Genomic DNA, 20,186 nt, shown 5'->3' on the forward strand with positions numbered 1-20,186 from the left:
TTACTCCAGGGGATCTTCCTGACCCAGGGATCAAACCAGCATCTCTTGCATTTCCTGCACTGGCAAATGGATCCTTTACCACTAGTGCCACCTGGCAAGCCCATACAAAAAGGTAAATGATCACGATAAAACTGAATATTCACTTGCTACATAGATGCAAGCAGGTAGACATCAGAAATACATTGAGTACATACTGAATTCATCTATCAAGAAATAGAGCTGTTAATGGTGGATGAGAGGAAAAAGCAGCAAGACTAGGGACACAGTTATCATGGAAGATGCAAAAGTATTGGTGAATACCAATACTAAGAGCAGGAATGCTGTAATCAGGTTGGTATTGGTTCCATCCCAGATTCTGTCACAGCAGGTTCTGCAGAGTTAGACAATATAGGTAACAGCTTTGAGTCTGAGTCTTCAACTGACACTGAGGATAAAAAATTTACTATGTTGCTGTAAGGTTTAAATTAGATGACATACTTAAGGACTTAACAGCATAATGCTTACTTTATTATCAACAGTATCACCATGAATAAAATTCAGAAGCAGAAGTAATTACAAAACCCTGTAAATACCTCACATCTAAAAGTCTGTACTTTTTGTATACATGTCAGTAGGTAATCTATTAACTTTACTGTTGTTATTTATAATCTATACTGTCTACTTGAAGACCTATCCCACTACCAACTTTACTGTTAAATAGAAACTATATATAGTATATATCACATATCATGGATATCATATATCATAGGTATGGATATGGGCTTCCCTGGTAGCTCAGGTCTCCTGCAGGCCTGCAATGCAGGAGACCTGGATTCGATCCCTGTGTTGGGAAGATCCCCTGGAGGACGGCATGGCAGGATTCTTGCCTGGAGAATCCCCATGGACAGAGGAGCGTGGCAGGCTGCAGTGCATGGGGTTGCAAAGAGTCAGACATGACTGAGCGACTAAGCACCCACACACGTATGAATATATCACATACGCAGAGATACTGACCACAGAAATATATATTGTTAAATTTGTAAAAATAATGATCTTTCTTTCTTTGGAGTCAGAGTCTCAATGATGTCCATATCACAGCTAATATATAAATGCTAGTTGTTTAGCTCACTGGAATCAGCTGGGCGATTCCTAAGTTGACTGAGATACACAGGAAAGTGCAGAACACTGTCTGTCCCAGACCCCTGAAAATATTTGCAAGAGGAACCATAACAAAATATGGTGGAAACATACAAAAATCATAATCTGAGGCAGAATCCCCATCTCAACAGAAGGATAGAAACATTGCAGGTTTGTTTCTATAGCTCTCTTTCCTGATGGTCATATAGCATTTCTTAAATTTCAGTAGTAGCAGGGAGTTGCCAACTTTCTGGAGCAGTTATCTCATTCTTAAACAGTTTTATTTTGTGGAAAGTTTCTTACCATGTTTAAATCTGCAAACCCCAAACCTACCTTTTCCCCTGATAATTTGCTTTCCTAGTTCTGCTTTCTGTTGTGACAACTCAGAAAATCCCTGCCTGCTCTTCCTCTTAGATACTGGATACTTTGTATATCTCCTTGGCTGCCCAACATTTGAACCCTTCCTCTGTTTAGAGAATTTGCTGATTTGTGAATCTGGTAGTGGGGAGGGGCAAAAGCATAAATATTTATTCCCAGTCTTCCTTAGCTCAACTTTGAATCTGATGCTAGTGACCCAAGAAAAAAACAAACCACAGACAATGCACCATAGCAGCAAGTAGAGGCAAGAGATTCTGGAGGATTGTGTCTCTGGGGGCAGCAGTGCCGGAGAGCATCAGTGGTGTCCAGGGTTCAGAGCCACGGTCGCATCAGAACTCACCATGAGATCACATGTCCAGCGGGGTGGTAGCACTATGTACTTACTGGGTTGGTTTTGTGGGATGATTTCGGATGATTTGTGGGATCCTGGCTGCTAACAAACCTTCTTTGCTCATGCCCAATTTCAAGCCTGGCTGTATAGCCTTATCAGTGATTTTGTGAACTACTCCATAATTTACTTTCCTGCCTAAACCATTCAAAGTCTGTTTCTGTTGCTTGAAACTAGCAACCTTGGGTGATACAGCATGACAGCCATTCAAATAAAGACAGATGCTATGTCTGCCGTGGTCTTCTGCTCATTCTTTTCCAGACACATAGACAGTTTACACCTGTATCCTCAGAAGCATGTATTGTTTGCATTCATGCAAAGGTCTGAGGACTAACAAAACTTTTAAGAAATCTTATAAATCTGAGATTTTTGAAATTGTTTATCATCTAGTTGTTTCTGCACACGAAATAAGATGATTGAACTGCTTAAATATAAAATATATACTGTATCCTCTTTCTGAAAGTTCCTTTTCTCAGAGGAGAGCAAGTTTTCCCAGGAATTTGCCCTTTGATGGTCTGCCAAGCTGTGGAAAAAGATGAGACTATAACCTCTTATCATGAACACTAAGCAACTGGATGAGTATGAACGGAAGGAAATTACAGATTAGCTGGAGTTTAAAAATGACATTGCTCATGCATTCTTCACGTAAATTCTAATTAAAGTATAAGCGACAGTGTGCTGAATGTTTTCTGAGTCCTTCAGTAATCTGGGTGCTTTACATGCGACTTCTTATCATTCAAAATATACTCCTGTGAAGAATTAAATCTTACTTTCAGGTAAGAAAACAGGCTCAGAAAGGTTGAACAATTTACCTCAAGGTCTGAATGTTGGTGGATGGATTGGAACTCCATTTTGGTGTTTAAGATTCCAAAGTCAAAACAAAATGAAGACAACGATGCACAAGCTCTTCCTCTATGCCACATTGCTTCTTAAATGTGATCAGTTTTAAATGATTTCACAAATGAAATATTAGTTAAAATAGATTATCATATCCAATCTTGTTTTATTAAAATGAACTAAATGTATGTTTGTTACCAGGTATATGCATGTGTGTGTTTTCGTATGTGTATATGTGTAACACTAAGATATTTTTGAACCGTTCATGTGGCTTACTATCAGACACATGTGAGTTTACACTACTTGGTCCCTACATTGAAATCTTTAAAACTTCTCTTGAAAATTCAACAAATTCAAAGTGGAATCAGGATTTAAGATTAGAAGTTTTTTAAGCCATAGCTTTATATTTAATACATGTTTTTACAACTGCAGGCATGCTCAGTCATGACCAGCTCTTCACAGCCCCACGGACTGGGACTGTAGCCTTGCCAGACTCTTCTGTCTATGGTATTTCCCAGGGGAGAATACTGGAGTGGATTACCAGTTCTTTCTCCAGGGGAAGTTCTCAACCCAAGGATCAGACCCAGTCTCCTGGATTGACAGGTGGATTCTTTAACACTGAGCCACTTGGGAAGCCCATATTTTTACAACTATGAGTGCCTAAAATTGCTTCAAATAAATCTTTACTTATTAATATTGAAAGACAAGTTCTAAAGTGATAAACTAAGTACTTGAAAATTAAACAAAGACAATTTTCAAATTTCAAACAGAGTAAAGCAAAGAATTTCAGAAGGAAGAAGTAAATTCTATCTGGCTCTTTAGAATACACTATAATCTTCAATGGACTCAACAGAGGACTTGGTCATAATAATGGCTGCCATGAATTAAATGAGTGACCTTGGGTAATTTCTTAGTCTCTTTGAACCTCAGCATCCTTATCTATGAAATGAATAGGTTAAGCTGAATGGTCTCTTGGAGCCCTAATATGATTCTAAGAATCTCTGCATGTAACTGGAGAAACAACCAGTTAACTATTATACACCTATTAATTTTATAAGTCAAAAACATATCCCTATTGTTAATTTTATTGTATGCTAACTTAAAAGTCTCAGCAAAATTTGTTAATTTGAATAAGCAGACTAAAAGGTCTTGTTAATTTTACATACACTTAAATCTGTTATTAATTACTAGATGCAGTTATCTATTTAATCCATAGATTATATGCAAATATGCATGTAACATGAAGGAAAATGTATGTCTAAATGTCAAATATGCATGAATGAAACTATGAGAGAATATAAAATCTGAGATAATACCTCAGAAAACAAAAATTGACTTTTTGTTCCAAAGTTAAAAATGCAGTTTCTTTTATGACAAAATAGTACTTGTTCATTGAGTAATACTAGAAATTTCAGATAAAACAAAAACTTCCACAATTCTGTAAGACTATAAAAAGAGAGGCAAATTATAAAACAATGTTTATAGTGATTAATCATTTCTATGAGCAAGGAATAAAAAGGAATATAAGTAGATTTAAGAATGAGTTCATAAAGATCATGAATGTCTTTCCATGTCAATAAATATTATTTAATGGCATTCTCTACTTTGCTTTTGAGATCAATTGCTAATTTCTATGCCATTTTACAGGTTTGGCCAATCTAAGAGAGATCCTCCATTCACTCAAACAGTGACCTAGATCTACAGCTAGAAAAGGTGCCATTTTCCCCACAACTTACCTCAACCTCTTCCTTGAGATTTCATTACACTGGGGTTTTTCTGAAACCCCAGTGAATAAATGTGAAAATTAACTTCCGATGTAATAGAATATTTTTAAGGACTTTAAACATTCTCTTACAATATAATAGAGTGACATAATTTGAAAAATTTGATGTAATTTTTGAATTTGGGACTTATAAAGTCAATTCCATGGAGCCTTACAAAATACTTGTATTATATCTACACATAGTTAACTCAGTATGTACTGTATTTATTTAAGTATACTACATTAGCAACACATGCTTTGCTTAATTTCAAAGCTGCTCATAAAACCATATCACATATAAATCAGAATGGAATTTAAAATAGCATATCATTACACAACCCAAATGATCTTTATGTGTGTGTGGGTAACACTGGATTTTAAAACCAACTTTTGGGGAGACAAGATGGCACAGTAGAAGAATGTGAGCTCACCTCTTCTTATGAAAACACCACAATAACAAGTAACCGATGAACAAGCATCAACCAATAAAACACTGGAACCTACCCCCCCCAAAAAAAAAGATACCTACATCCAGAGACAAAGAATAAGCCACAACAAGAGGGTAAAAGGGGCTCTCCAAAGCAATAAAATCAAATGCCATACCTGCCGTGTGGGAAATTCATAAACTGGAATATAATTATGCCACAGAAGTTCTCCCACAGGAGTGAAAGTTCTGAGCCCCACATCAGGCTCCCCAGCCTGGAGATCTGGCAATGGGAAGAGGAGCCCCCCCAGGAATTCCACAGGACCGAGATAAAGAAAAGCTCCACTCTTGGAGGAGTCACACACAATCTCATGCATACCAGCACCCAGGAGAACAAGCCACACCAACCAGCTAGCATTAGAGGGACTCCTGAGGAGGCAGGGCAGCTATGGCTCACTGTGGGAACGAGCACAGTGGCAGCGGTAGTTCTGGGGAACACTGATTAATGAGCCCTCCTAGAGGTGGCCGAGACGGTTGGATGGCATCACCAACTCAACGGACATGAACGTGGGCAAACTCCAGGAGACGGTGAGGGACAGGGAACCCTGGCATGCTGCAGTCCATGGGATCGCGAAGAGTTAGACATGACTTGGCGACTGAACAACAACAGCATGTTAAAGGTAGGAAATCATCTACACACAAATATATCAACCCCAGCAATCAGGAGGAGAGCACAAATGCAGGATACTGGAAATGCACTTGAAACTAAAAGACCAGCAACTTAAAACCATCTTTTTATATATAGACTGCTATTTCAAAACCTCATGAAAAGCACATGAAAAGATGTTCAGCATCACTAATTATTAGATAAATGCAAACAAAAACAACAGTAAGGTACCACTTCACAATAGTCAGAATTACCATCATCAAAAAGTCTACAAAACAATAAACGGTAGGGAAGATGCGGAGAAAAGGGAATCCTGCTACACTATTAGTGAAAATCTAAATTGGTATAGCCACTATGGCTTGAGAGTCCCTTGGACAGCAAGGAGATCAAACCAGTCAATCCCAAAGGAATTTAACCCTGAATATTCACTGAAAGGACTGATATTGAAGCTGAAGCTCCAGTACTTTGGCCACCAGATACGAACAGCTGACTCATTGGAAAAGACCCTGATGCTGGGAAAGACTAAATGCAAAAGAAGAAGGGGGCAGCAGAGAATGAGATGGTTAGACAGTATCGCCAACTCAACGGACATGAATTTGAGCAAACTCAGGAAGATAGTGAAGGAAGGAAGACCCTGGCGTATTGTAGTCCATGGGGTCGCGAAGAGTCAGACATGATTTAGCAACTGAACAATAGCCACTATGGAAAACAGTATTAAAAGAAAGAAAGCAAGCTAAACATAGAGCTAATATATGATCCAGCAATCCCTTTCCTGAGCATATATCTGAGGGAAAATACAGTTTGAAAGGATGCACACACCCCGGTGTTCGCTGCAGCATTATTTACCATAGCCAGACATGTGCTGTGCTATGCTAAGTCGCTTCAGTGGTGTCAGACTCTTTGTGACCCTATGGATGGCAGTCTGCTAGGCTCCTCTGTCCATGGGATTCTCCAGGCAAGAATACTGGTGGGTTGCCATCTTCTACTCCAGGGGATCTTCCCAACCCAGGGATCAAACCCACATCACTGATGTGCCCTGCATTGGCAGATGAGTGCCACCTGGGAATCCAGACATGGAAGCAACCTAAATGTCCACTGACTGATAAATGGATAAAGAAGCTGTGATATATATATACAATGGGATGTTACTCAGCCATCAAAAAAAAAAAATTAAATAATGCCATCTGTAGTAACATGGATGGACCTGGAGATTATCATACTAAGAGAAAGACAAATATCATATGATGTCACTTATATGTGGAATCTAAGGAAATGATACAAATGAACTTATTTACAAAACAGAAACAAATTCACAGTCTTAGAAAACAAATTTATGGTTACCAGGTGGGAAGGATGGGGGTAGGAATACACTGGGATTTTGGGATTGACGTGTATACACTGCTATACTTAAAAGAGATAACAAACAAAGACCTACTTTATAGCACAGAGAACTCTGCTCAATATTCTGCAGTAACCCAAATGAAAAAAGAACTTGAAAAAGAATAGACACATGTATATGTACAACTGAGTCACTCTGCTATACACCTGAAACTAACATTATTAATCAACTGTGCTCAAACAAAATCAACTTTTTTTTCACATTAATAGGTTTACTGTCCACTCCGGGCTTTTTTTCCCCATCTCTTCCAGACTATTCCTAGCTATTTTTTAGAATATGGTTATGAATTATTTTTTCTAATATTTTTCTTTGAATTGTGAGAAATATCTATAAATTGTATAGGAATTTTCATAAACACAACTGATGCTGGAGATATAAGGTGAAATGAATTATCTATCTATATATATATCCAGATGCTAAAAATTATAGAGAGCTTAGAAATACTTTAAAAACAATATAATAAAGCATGGTGATGGAGAAGACTCTTGAGAGTCCCTTGGACTGCAAGGAGATCCAACCAGTCCATCCTAAAGGAGATCAGTCCTGGGTGTTCATTGGAAGGACTGATGCTGAAGCTAAAACTCCAATACTTTGGCCACCTGATGCGAAGAGTTGACTCATTAGAAAAGACCCTGATGCTGGGAGGGATTGGGGGCAGGAGAAGGGGACAACAGAGGATGAGATGGCTGGATGGCATCACCGACTTGATGGACATGAGTTTGAGTAAACTCCAGGAATTGGTGATGGACAGGGAGGCTTGGCGTGCTGCGATTCATGGGGTCACAGAGTTGGACATGACTGAGCGACTGAACTGAATTGCATTTAGGCTTTGAACACATCATTTCTTTTTTGTACTGTACACATATCATTCAATATCTGAAACTAAATTATGGTTGCCTGATAAAATCAGAGTAAAGTGTATCCAGTATCTATGGAAAGAAAGTATAAATTTGGAAAATGGCCAAAGCTTGTGTTACTTGATGGAAAACTGTTATCTTGAAGAAACAAACATACAAACGCTCAAACATCATCCTGCATCAGTGATAGCCAGGGTTACAAAGGAGGGAGAAGTATGAGAGACATTGACAATAAGTGAAAAGTTGTCCATCATAATCAAATCTTTCCCCTCAGAAACCATGCCTAAATATGTGTCAATGTCTCTAGTATTTTTATTTTAGTAGTTTGACTTTAGTTTTCCATTCTTTCCAAGAGATCTTTTTCAACTTATTCAAGTATTATTTCTAGAAATTAATACTTGTTTCACAAATATTTATAGGGCTCTTCCCTGCCTTATGTGTCACTGCTTGAAAGTAATACTTGTCACATAGTACTTACTGCAAAGTTATTTTTTAGGTTCATCTCATTTTTCAGCAATTATTTTGGTGAGTAGGCAGAGAACCTTTTTATTTCTATCTCTTAAAGGTGTGGCAAGTGCACAGAGAAGAATTTTAACTGATTTGCCAGAGGTTAGAAAGCAAGTCAAAGGCAGTACCTGGCCCAGAGCTCCAATCTACTGAAATCAGCTCAATGTTTTTAATCATCTGTATGCATTAGATCAATTGACATATTTTACTTCTCTACTACCTCCCTGAGAATTCAAGAGATACACAGACCATATTTTTATTTGCAAATCATCAATCATTTGACACATCATTTTTGAAAACTTCGATACTATTTGGTGTAACCCACTCAGGTTTTGAAATTAGACAAATAAGCAGGGAAAAAAAAATAGCTAGCTTGCAAAACAAATTTTTTTTTCTTTTCAGTAGAAACCCTACTTTCTGAGTAAGACAGATAAAATAAGTTTGATTTACAAACAGGGCTACCCTGTAATCCAGCAACTAAAATATAAACACTGGCCAAAGTGCCTGGACCCTACTTCAGCATCATGGCCAGTGAGGTACTAGATCTTTATTATTTTTAATGTCATATTTACAGTCATCTGATAAGCTCCACAGCATCCCCTTTCCTATCCCTATATCCTTCCAGGAAAATTCCATCATTTGCTTAGTTTCCTTTAAAATTTTTCTCACTTAGGAATAAAGATTTGTCTTCCACAATTAGTGATGACTTGGAATAAGTCAAGTAAAGTTGACATGCCATACGCCATTGATAAGTGATTATTAGAGGTATTTCTCCAAAACACAGGATTTGCTATATTGTAGTAGGGAATCTAGAGAAATATTAAGCAAAATGTGGTTGATGCAAGAAAAGACTTGCGGATACTAAAAGGCTTCTGATTTTCTGACAGTCTTGCTTGCTGATGTTCACTAAGATTGGGAAACATGAGTACTACAATGACTGTAGATCCCAGTGAAGGTTGCAGGTAAAGGAGAAAGTTAATGTGATCAACACAGAGCTTCCTGGCTGGAGCTCTGCCGAAGGCACATGGAGAGGAACCCACCACCATGGGTGTGTGTGTTCAAGTCTTAAATTGAAATTCAGTTTTAGAACTAGTAGGGAATGATTTATGGGAGTGATTTTTCAGTATTTTTGCAAGAATGATTCTACCAGTTTCTAATGAGATGGTTTGGTAAGAAAAAATTATAAATAGGAAATATTATTTTCATGTTGATCATAACTTCATTGCAGTACTCTGGCCCACATTTTTTCCATATGCATACAGTCTAGCCCTCACTCGCTATGTGCTTTTTCTCTTTTTTGCATAAACTATTCATGCTCTTTTAGGTCTACAGAGTCTGATGTATTTAGTCATGTCAATGTCACCACCTCTCTTCACCATCCTATTTTCTTGGTAAGTGCCCACAGAGTTTCACTTTTGAAGTATAACCCTCCTAGTCATTAATAAAAAACAAAGTAAATGTATTTCTGAAAATTATGAATACTTTTATGATATACATTTTGTAAATCACTCAGCCCTCCACTCACTTTGTTCTGTTTTCTGCTTTTGCTCTTTAAGAAAATAAAAGAAATTAAGCTCAATAATAAATGCAGTTAGTGTGGTAGGGTTTGGTAGGAAAAAAAATTTATAAAAATACAGGAGAATAATCTGGTCACATCATTTTACAGTTCACTGTATTTTCTCCTCTCTAAACCTTTATAAATATACTCTTTATGAGTACAGTATCCTTTCTCACCTCCCCTGCACTTAACTTCTCTTGTTTACTTCTATGGCCCCTCTTTCCCTTGACTAGCCCATGGCTGTGTTATGTGCTCCCTTCTATCATTCTGGACACTCTGGGCTTTGTACTTTTAGCCCCATCACACTGTCAACGTTACCACTACTCTGGAAATTATTTGAGGGCAGTAATGTTTGCATGTTATTGTTAAATCTTACAGTCTGGCCTAGGAGATTCAATAAACATTTGCAGACAAGAAGGAAGGAGTGGGGGACGGGGTAGGAAGAAAGCAGGCAGAGGGAGAGGAGGAAGGACAAAAAAAAAAGAGAGAGAGAGAAAAATGCAGTTTTTAAGTGATGAATGAACATTAAGTAATATCACTTGTTCTTCTAATGTTAACTTTACAGTTCTGTGACTATTTTTATTGGTTCATGGAAACACAGCTGGCAGCTGATGGATAGAGCAGATGTCCACTCTGAGGACATCATCAGAAAGTGGAGTAGTTTTATTTTTAAAAATAATATGGTGCCATGATAGTTGGTAAGACAATGCTAAAAGGCATGAGATGAATCACTGTGAAATCCAAACCCTGAAAGAGAGAATAAGCTGCTTAGACCACTCCCTGGGTATAGTATTTTACACTAGTATGTGTTTAATAATCATATCTTCAGTTCAGTTCAGTCGCTCAGTCGTGTCCGACTCTGCAACCCCATGAATCACAGCACACCAGGCCTCCCTGTCCATCACAAACTCCTGGAGATTACTCAAACTCATGCCCATCGAGTCGGTGATGCCATCCAGCCATCTCATCCTCTGTCATCCCCTTCTCCTCCTGCCCCCAATCCCTCCCAGCATCAGGGTCTTTTCCAATAAGTCAACTCTTCACATCAGGTGGCCAAAGTATTGGAGTTTCAGCTTCAGCATCAGTCCTTCCAATGAACACCCAGGACTTATCTCCTTCAGGATGGACTGGTTGGATCTCCTTGCAGTCCAAGGGACTCTCAAGAGTCTTCTCCAACACCACAGTTCAAAAGCATCAATTTTTCGGCACTCAGCTTTCTTCACAGTCCAACTCTCACACCCATACATGACCACTGGAAAAACCATAGCCTTGACTAGAAGGACCTTTGTTGGCAAAGTAATGTCTCTGCTTTTTCATATGCTATCTAGGTTGGTCATAACTTTCCTTCCAAGGAGTAAGCGTCTTTTAATTTCATGGCTGCAGTCACCATCTGCAGTGATTTTGGAGCCCCAAAAAATAAAGTCTGACACTGTTTCCACTGTCTCCCCATCTTAATGGTGATAATCAAAGTAGCAATGGACAGCAATTTCTAGAAGCCTTCCTCTCCATTCCACATACACACATTGCCTTGAGTCCAGGGAGAGATTGGACTTAACTCTCGTACAACTTCATTTAATGCAGACAGATTATAGATGAGACTATGAGAAATAACTTAGGAAATTTAGACACAGTTAAGTGACTTCCATTTTTACCTGTGTGGAATAGTACATTAATGCCCCATTTCTGGGAAAAAACCAACTGTTTGTGATTTATAAAGCTAATGGTAACTTTTCATCAGATTATGTATTTCTAAAAACTGCAAAATGAGGATGGGCATGATCTGCTTTGTAACCATGACTCAGATTATCAATACCTAGATTTCTAAAGATTCCAAGGATTTCTTTTAAACACCTTGTCCTAGAACAGCTCCAGTTCAATTTTGTCTCCTTCTGAGCAAGCTATCAAGAAATGCTGCTGAAGGCATTTCCTGTTTCCTTTGCACTTTTCTCCAATTTCTATGACATACTTAATCTGGGTCTTGTGACCTGTCAACTTTTAATAGTTCTAATTGCCCAACTATCTGCTCTCCTGTGATCATAAAATCCTTTTAACATTTCACTCTTCCCCTCAAGAAAATGTATCCCAATTTCCGGGATGTGACCTTCAGCTTCTTTGGTAAATACACAGGCAGAAAATTCATTCAGGCTCTTAGCAAAGGCAGCTTCATCTGTCACTGACTTCCCACTCATCCCTTTAATGGCCCTATGGATGCCTTGCTGACTTGTGTGCTTTTAATGTCATAAAAAAGTTTGTCTTCTGATTTGGTAATTTTTTATGCCTTTTTTTTTTCTCCCCTGGGTCCTTTTAGAGTTCCCTTCCAAATATAGAGGATTTGATTTTCTATTTAAGATTTCTGAATCTTGGAAAAGGGTAGGGAGCCTTTTCTTTGCTGCATCATTCTAGAAACATTACTTTTCCACTCTGATCTTGTAAAATGCTACACAAATTTACCCCTTATTAGTGGGACTGGCATTCTGGGTGATGCTTGCTGTGTTTTTAAAAACCACTTCCCTGCTATTTACCCTGACCTTAATTCAGTGGCCTGTCTCTTTCTGAATTAATGATTATATGCTGTATTTAATTTTCTGTCTCCCTCCATTTCCATGTTGTCTCTAAACACCTCTAGCTTCTATTTGGGATTATATCCTATGTTTAATGAGATTTAATCACTGCTTTCCATATTTTCTCTTTCCTCTGAGTCCTAAGTATTATTTAATTGTAAATCTGGTATTCCTTCCTTCCTTTTCAGGTTGATGCACGTGTTAAATTAGAAAGCAGCTTTGCACCAGACCCAGCCTTACTTCTCCCACTTGATGCAATCCTGTCCTATGCGTTGGTAATTAAAATCTTCCACTATTACTTCCCTGACCTTTCTTTGCTGGCTGTGTGGGATATCTCATAGTTCATTTCTGCAAGACAGCCTACAACATTACTGTTAGCACATTTTTAACCAATTTATAACACAGAACTCTTGCCCTTCATCACAGCTGCTTTCAGAAAACTGTCAGAACTATCAAATTTTCCCTATTAAACAAATCGGTATATTTTTAAGTTTCTGTGGATTCTTACAAATATGAATACCTAACACCGAGGAGTGATTCAAAGGTTTATGAAAGCACCAGGATTAACATACTAAAGTGAACAAGGTTTTGTTAAACAATAAATGACCCCTTTTGGGTAAGCAAGTCCAGCTGGTGGCTGGGAATGATTAAAATAGACGATCGTGTCAAGAAGAGCTGATGACCTCATAAAATGGCCGCATATTTTAAAAAGAAAGAGAGCCCTGCATATAAAGGAAATTCTGAAAATCTAGGAGCAGTCTGGATTGTTTGCTGCCCCTGCTTCTAGGCAACAGGCAAGAGATGTTTACAATCTGGGCTCTCCCCTGCCCCCACTTCCAGAAGCTTTTCATCCGCCGCCGCCGCTGTTGATGGAACCACAAGACCCGGGGCTCACGGGGCCCCGCCCCCACCGCGCGGCCAGCTCCGGGAGCCCCGCTGTTAAGGCCCATCTAGCTAATCACCCCCTTAGCACCGGGCTCGTTTGTGGAAGTTAATGTCCTGTTTAGAGAGGGCAGTGCTGCCGGGATGGGGGAGGATTTGATTTCTCCTTTACCTGCGAGAAAAACAGCATCAGGACTAAGGTGGCTCCTTTGTCCTTGACGCTTGAGTCCACGGTCACTCACCTGGGGCGCTGCAGGGTGGCCCCCCCGAGTGGGATCACGGCTCTCCAGTTGAGGTAGACCTTAGAATGGGGACCCTTGACCTCAGCTTCACAAAAACGGCTTTTTTCAAACGGAATGCCCACGTTTTCCAAAACGATGCACAGAAAGAAGTGTGGCTTTTAGTTTACTTTTTAAAAACAGGCAGCCTACATCTGTTACAAAGAGGCGGGGGGGCGGGAGGGGGGCTTCAAAATAACAGCAATGATAACAATAATTGGGGAGGGAGGTTCAAAGGGGAGGGGACATATGTACACCTATGGCTAATTCATGTTGATGTATGGGAGAAATCAAACCAATAATTGTAAAGAAATTATCCTTCAATTAAAAATAAATTAATTTTAAAAATATTAAATAAAAAATAACAACAACTTAAAACCCTCATGAAACAAGCTTTTATTCCCCTTTAATCTAATGGAAAGCAAGAAAGAAGATATTTGAGAAAGAAAGTGAAGACATGTCATGTGAACTGAGAGAAAGACACACTGAGGACCGGGGCTATTAGGCCAAGGTTAGTGTTCCAGGAGTGTTGCCAGGAGACCTCTTCCACCTTGTTTTAGTACCATCCAGAGCTGACTCAGGCTGACCAAACAGACTAGCAGCTGAATTTCAAACATGTCAGCCCCACAGAAGCTGGGTGGCCGGCACTCAGGGATATCACACAGAGCCTCCATTTCTCCATGGGTGGAGAGGGTAGACGAGAGGGTCTCTTAGCCCCTTTCATTCTAACTTTCTTTGAGTAACAGTTCTCTCGTATATAGTACACAGTCACATGGAGAGGTCCTGTCATCTACTCCTTATGAGTCCAGACTCTGGGGAGTTGATCTCTGTGTTCCAGCTCTGGCACTGTTGCTTCTCAATCAGATAAATGTTCTGTGCTTTCCTTTCTTCATCCATAAAGTGGAGATGATCCCTCATAGGACTATTAAAATGACTTAATGAAATAATATTTATCACTGCCTGGAACATAGTAAGCACCCAAGCAATGTTGGCTCTTATAGTAACACCCTTTTTGATGCATTTAAGGAAATAATTGGTAATTTAAATGCATCTTCATGTTATTTGCTATCATAGCAATTATCACCAAAAGTGGTTAATATTCAGCATAGAAATATTGAATATTTTCAATAGCTGAATTCCATGCAAATTAGAAGAGACTCCAGCCTAAAAATTCAATTTTAAAAGTTGAACTTAAACATAGACATTTATGAGGTCATTAAATTCTGTGTTTTTCTCACATGTGTATATCCGCCATGGAAGATGGGGCATTGGGTGGGAGTATAGATTGAAGATATGGAAAGAATAAACGAGAAGAGATAAAAAGTGAAAGAAGGACATAAATGTGTAGAACAGTAAGTTATATTTGTATCCTTCATAGCAAGAAATATGTTGCTAAAAGGAAGCCATCACAAACCCTATTGTCTATGAAATTTAGCATCAGGGCCTTAGTTCTATTTAGAGACACATCAAGAGAGGGCATGACCCTGACTCCTGACCCACTTGTCCAGGAATAAACAGAAGTCTTTCTCAAGGACCCTTTGTCTTTTTTCTGTCTGAATTTCTCTTATATTTCAAACATTTACTATTTCAGGTAAAGGTTTATCAAGAAACCAAAGGAGAGTTTGGCTGGAAGTTTTGAACTATGATGCTCTAATTACCACCTGTTTGGCTAAGACTGTTGGGCATAGAAAGTAAGAAACACCTGCACTTCACATCCAGAGGATACGATTTCATTTTAATTTAAAAGTGTTGACTTTAATCTAAAGGTTTTGTTTGACTTGGACCCTTGTTACCTTAGAGATCAGCTGTCTTCCTTTATAACCTCATAGCAACTGGGAGCTACTAAGAAGCATTTGGTCATAATTTTTAACTGCCAAAGGCAGAGGTGTATGTGTGTGAGAGAGAGAGACACCAAGAAAGAGATCTTCCTGTTTTCTTTCCCAATTACCCCCCTTTAATACATTTGTGAGTTGTATTTCTATGCAGGATTGAATGCAGAGTCTTCTTCAAGGGGCATTTCAAATGGTCTGAAAGAATACCAGATATCATGGTGTATGTTAGCAGTTACCTGCCTCACATACCCTGAACCTTCAATAGATCAGGAACTCAACTCTAAAATAGAGATTCAGGAGAAAAGATAAGTTAAAGTTTGGCCCACCCTTCTACTTGAAGGTGTCTAAGGAATAGGAATTCTAGATGATCATAAATCACATCTAACCTTACCAGGAAAAGAAACTGTAGTGAATCTATTTTTTTTTTTTCTTCATTTATTTTTATTAGTTGGAGGCTAATTACTTTGCAACATTGCAGTGGTTTTTGTCATACATTGAAATGAATTAGCCATGGATTTACATGTATTCCCCATCCCGGTCCCCCCTCCCACCTCCCTCTCCACCCGATCCCTCTGGGTCTTCCCAGTACACCAGGCCTGAGCACTTGTCTCATGCATCCAACCTGGGCTGGTGATCTGTTTCACCCTAGATAATATACATGTTTCGATGCTGTTCTCTTGAAACATCCCACCCTCACCTTCTCCCACAGAGTCCACAAGTCTGTTCTATACATCTGAGTCTCTTTTTCTATTTTGCATATAGGGTTATCGTTACCATCTTTCTAAATTCCATATATATGTGTTAGTATACTATAATGGTCTTTATCTTTCTGGCTTACTTCACTCTGTATAATGGGCTCCAGTTTCATCCATCTCATTAGAAGTGATTCAAATGAATTCTTTTTAATGGCTGAGTAATATTCCATGGTGTATATGTACCACAGCTTCCTCATCCATTCGTCTGCTGATGGGCATCTAGGTTGCTTCCATGTCCTGGCTATTATAAACAGTGCTGCAATGAACATTGGGGTGCACATGACTCTTTCAGATCTGGTTTCCTCGGTGTGTATGCCCAGAAGTGGGATTGCTTATAATGAATCTAGTTTGAATGTTTTTCTATCTTGAAACTGAGAGGAATTTTTGTCCTCTGTTTCTAGGAGGAATATTTGTTGTTGTTTATTCAATAAGTCATGTCAACTCTTTGTGACCCCATGGACTGTAGCCCATCAGGCTCCTCTGTCCATGGGATTTCCCAGGCAAGAATACTGGAGTGGGTTGCCATTTATTCTCTAGGAGATATTCCCAACCCAGAGATTAAACCCTTGTCTCCTGAATTGGTGGGCAGATGGTTTATCCCTGAGCCACCAGAGAAGCCCAAGAATATTATTATATTTTTCTTTTTAAACACATTAATAAATATGATACTAACACGGGGTGAAGAAATTATCTCATTAAGATGGAAGTTATGAGTGATGGAGAGAGTTGGCATTGCCTGGCGATTAAGAGAAAGCCACGTCTAAAATGAACCAACAAACCCAGCAGGAAAGAGCCCAGTATGATACTTGAAACCAGTGAAGTTGTAGGAATTGAGACCACATGATAACGGGACCACAAGGATCATGGAAACAGAGTTATGAGGCATGATGAGGGATTTAGGATCAGTTTTAAAGAATATGGCATTTTTGTGGCTTGATGTCCACTGCATTGTGTAGTTGTAGAATTTGCTGGTATTATTTTATATTAATTTAGCAACTGTCTAACATGTTCTATAAGAACTTAAAATTGGTGATATAGAGCTGTTTAAGGACATTATTTTCTCAGTGGGTAGATTTGAGTCCATTGTAATTCTGCTCAAAAATACCCCGCTCCTGTCTGGACAGGGTGTTCCTGCTATAAGAGTTATGGCACATTTTACATCCTAGAAGCCAAGCCACATGACATCCCCTAGACTGCTTGAAAATAAGGGGTTTAATCTCGAAGTCTGTGCTGTGCTATGCTGTTTTGTCCAATTCTTTGTGACCCTATGGACTATAGACCACCAGGCTCCTCTGTCCATGGGGATTCTCCAGGCAAGAAGACTGGAGTGGGTTGCCATGCCCTCCTCCAGGGGATCTTCCCAACCCAGGGATCGAACCCAGATCCCAGGTCTCCCACACTGCAGGGAGAGTCTTTACCATCTGAGCCACCAGGGAAGCCCAAGAATACTAGAGTGGGTAATCTATCCCTCCTCCAGGGGAGCTTCCCAACCCAGGAATCAAACCACAGCCTCCTACATTGCAGGCAGATTCTTTACCACTGAGTTACCAGGGAATCATGATGAGTCTGTACCAAAGAAATACAGCTGAAGGTGGAGAGTCTTATCCAAAAAATAGTGGGATTATATGAAAATCTATATCCTGAACAGTTTCCCTCTTGAGTAGGAAGAGTGGCAGCCAGACTATAAATCCCAGGTAGAAAAGAATTCCTTTTGGTAAAAAACATCCTAGAGGTATTGAGAATTTCAGATCTCCTGGTAAAATTGTTTAGCTTGATCACCTTATGTTTCAGAGAACCAATAAATAAGCTCAGCCCATAGGCACAGAGGATCATAGCAGCTTCTTAGCACTTCAACTGAAATATGAATGGATGATAATTTTATAGAGAAAGAATGTCCCATAACATGGGAGATAGAGTACAAATAAACCAAAGACAAAAAGAACTTTGAATAATTTTAAAACAAGTCAGAGACCAAAAGAAAAAGTTTAAAAAATTATGATATATGCCTTCAAATAAATAATGAAATTGTTGCAGCCTTCAAATAAGAAAAGGAGGTTGTAAAAAAAAAAAGAGAGAGATAAGAATATAAGGGTGCCCTTGTAAATAACTGCAGGAACAAGACATTCATATGAAGAATTAAATTATGAAATTGAACAAATTTCCCCAAAATTGGGAAAAGATATAGAAAGGAGGGAGAAAGATATAGAAAGGAGGGAGAAAGATAATAAAATCAGGAGTTCACTACAGGAGATTGACATTCAAAGAATAGAAGTTTTTAAAAAACACAATGAGAAAAATTAAGAAATTACTGACTAATTATTTGAAAACATTTCCCAGAATTTAAGGGGATAGTTTTCAGATTGAAAAGAACAATTAATAAGATTCCAGCACATAACTGGGTCCAAAAAGGTGATTCAAAAACTTTATACAAAAAAAACAAGAGAACAGGTTTCATACAAGGATTGAGAATTACAATAGCTTCAGACTTCTCAAAACTAACTCTGGAAACCAGAAAACAAAAGTAGAATTGCCTTAGAAATTCTACATAGGATTCTCACACACAGTCAAACTATCAAAATAAGTGTTACAAGACAACATCAGACATGCAAGGTCTCAAATAAGGTGCCTTCCATTTGCTCTTCTCAGGAAGTTACTAGAATCTATGTTTACCAAAAGTAGGGTGAAAACAAAGTAGGCGGCAGATCTGGGGTTCATGAAACTAGGAATCCCTGATGAGAGAAGGATAGAGAGAAAGAAAAGTTTAAAAAAAAAGACAGTAAGCTGGATGAAGAAAACACTGATTTCCTGATTTCACTCTTATTTGGAATTTAAACAAAACAAACAAAACAAAAGCAAGTTTATATAGAGAACAGATCAGTAGTTACCAGAGGGGAAGGGGGTTGGGGGCAGGGAAAAGTGGGTGAAGGGGGTCAACCATGGTGGCAGTTGGTAACCAGACTTGTGGTGATGATCTCTCTAGTGCTGTGTCTACAGATGTTGAACTGTAGCGCTGCACAGCTGAAATTCTATAATTTTTTTAAAAAAGGGAAAAGTAGATGGAAAATAAGGCAAAGGGATCACAGAATATGATACAGCTGAACAATGGTGCTATTGTAGCAGTTTTAATATTGTTAAAATTGAACAATACTATAAACCAATATTATGATGTAACTGGGGAAGTTGATATGGTGAGAGGTGTGGTGTATATGCGTGAGTATGTGTATGTTCATGATGGCTCGCGTGTATAGAGAAGAGATGGAGGAAACACAAAGAAGGTTTTCACCTCCCAAAGTAAGAAGTCAATAGATGATAACTAAAACTGTAAAATCAAGAGACTCCTCAATGTATATGTAGGCATATGGAAGAAAATACCAACACTAATTAAAAGTGAATGAAAGCAATTACCTTCCATGAGTCAAGAAACTGCTATTTTGTTTTTGATGTTGTTGATCTTGTGCAACTATTTGTCTTTTTGTGCTTATAAATTTGATGAGGGGAAATTCAAAGTGGGAGATGTCCATGTTATTGGAATGAAAGTGAGAAAAGTAATCATAGGAAAGGAAGATACACCTAGTATCTAGTTAGTCCTTAATACAGACCTAGAAAAGTTCCCAGAAAGTTATTAAAACAAGAAGGCAGTATTATCAACACCTGTAAAGTGTCTGGAACACGGCAGGTACTTGGTTTAACATGTGCACATACTCTGGAAGGTGAAAAATAACATAAAATGCTCACAAATGTCTTTATGTCAGCACAAACTATTCATAATTATTTCACAAAACCTGACTGCTACATTTTGATTGAACAAAAAATTCAAAAATTACTAGTAACTGACTGCTAGTCAGGGTATTTAAAATATTCACTGAGAAAGACGAGTTTTTGAATTTCTCCACAATGTTGAATATGTTCTTTCTATGAATAATTTGCTAATAACTGAACATTGCAGTCGCCAAGTCTTGATCTACATGGAATCCACGTTGGCAGC

At 38.6% G+C, this 20,186-nt stretch overlaps 1 long non-coding RNA gene across 3 annotated transcripts in view; it reads right to left on the minus strand.

The window, feature by feature from the left end:
• Positions 1 to 20,186, minus strand: part of LOC139030237 (uncharacterized) — a 297,763-nt gene that overhangs the window by 163,625 nt on the left and 113,952 nt on the right. The window contains exon 1 of one of the 3 annotated variants that reach the window (XR_011482536.1): positions 13,579 to 13,734. The exons of the other annotated variants lie outside the window; for them this stretch is intronic. This is a non-coding gene — a long non-coding RNA (uncharacterized lncRNA). Of the gene's footprint in view, positions 1 to 13,578; positions 13,735 to 20,186 lie in introns of those variants that run through there. 3 annotated transcript variants of the gene reach the window in all.

Source organism: Odocoileus virginianus, chromosome 21 (assembly GCF_023699985.2).
Source record: "Odocoileus virginianus isolate 20LAN1187 ecotype Illinois chromosome 21, Ovbor_1.2, whole genome shotgun sequence".
NCBI classification, from domain to species: Eukaryota; Metazoa; Chordata; class Mammalia; order Artiodactyla; family Cervidae; genus Odocoileus; species Odocoileus virginianus.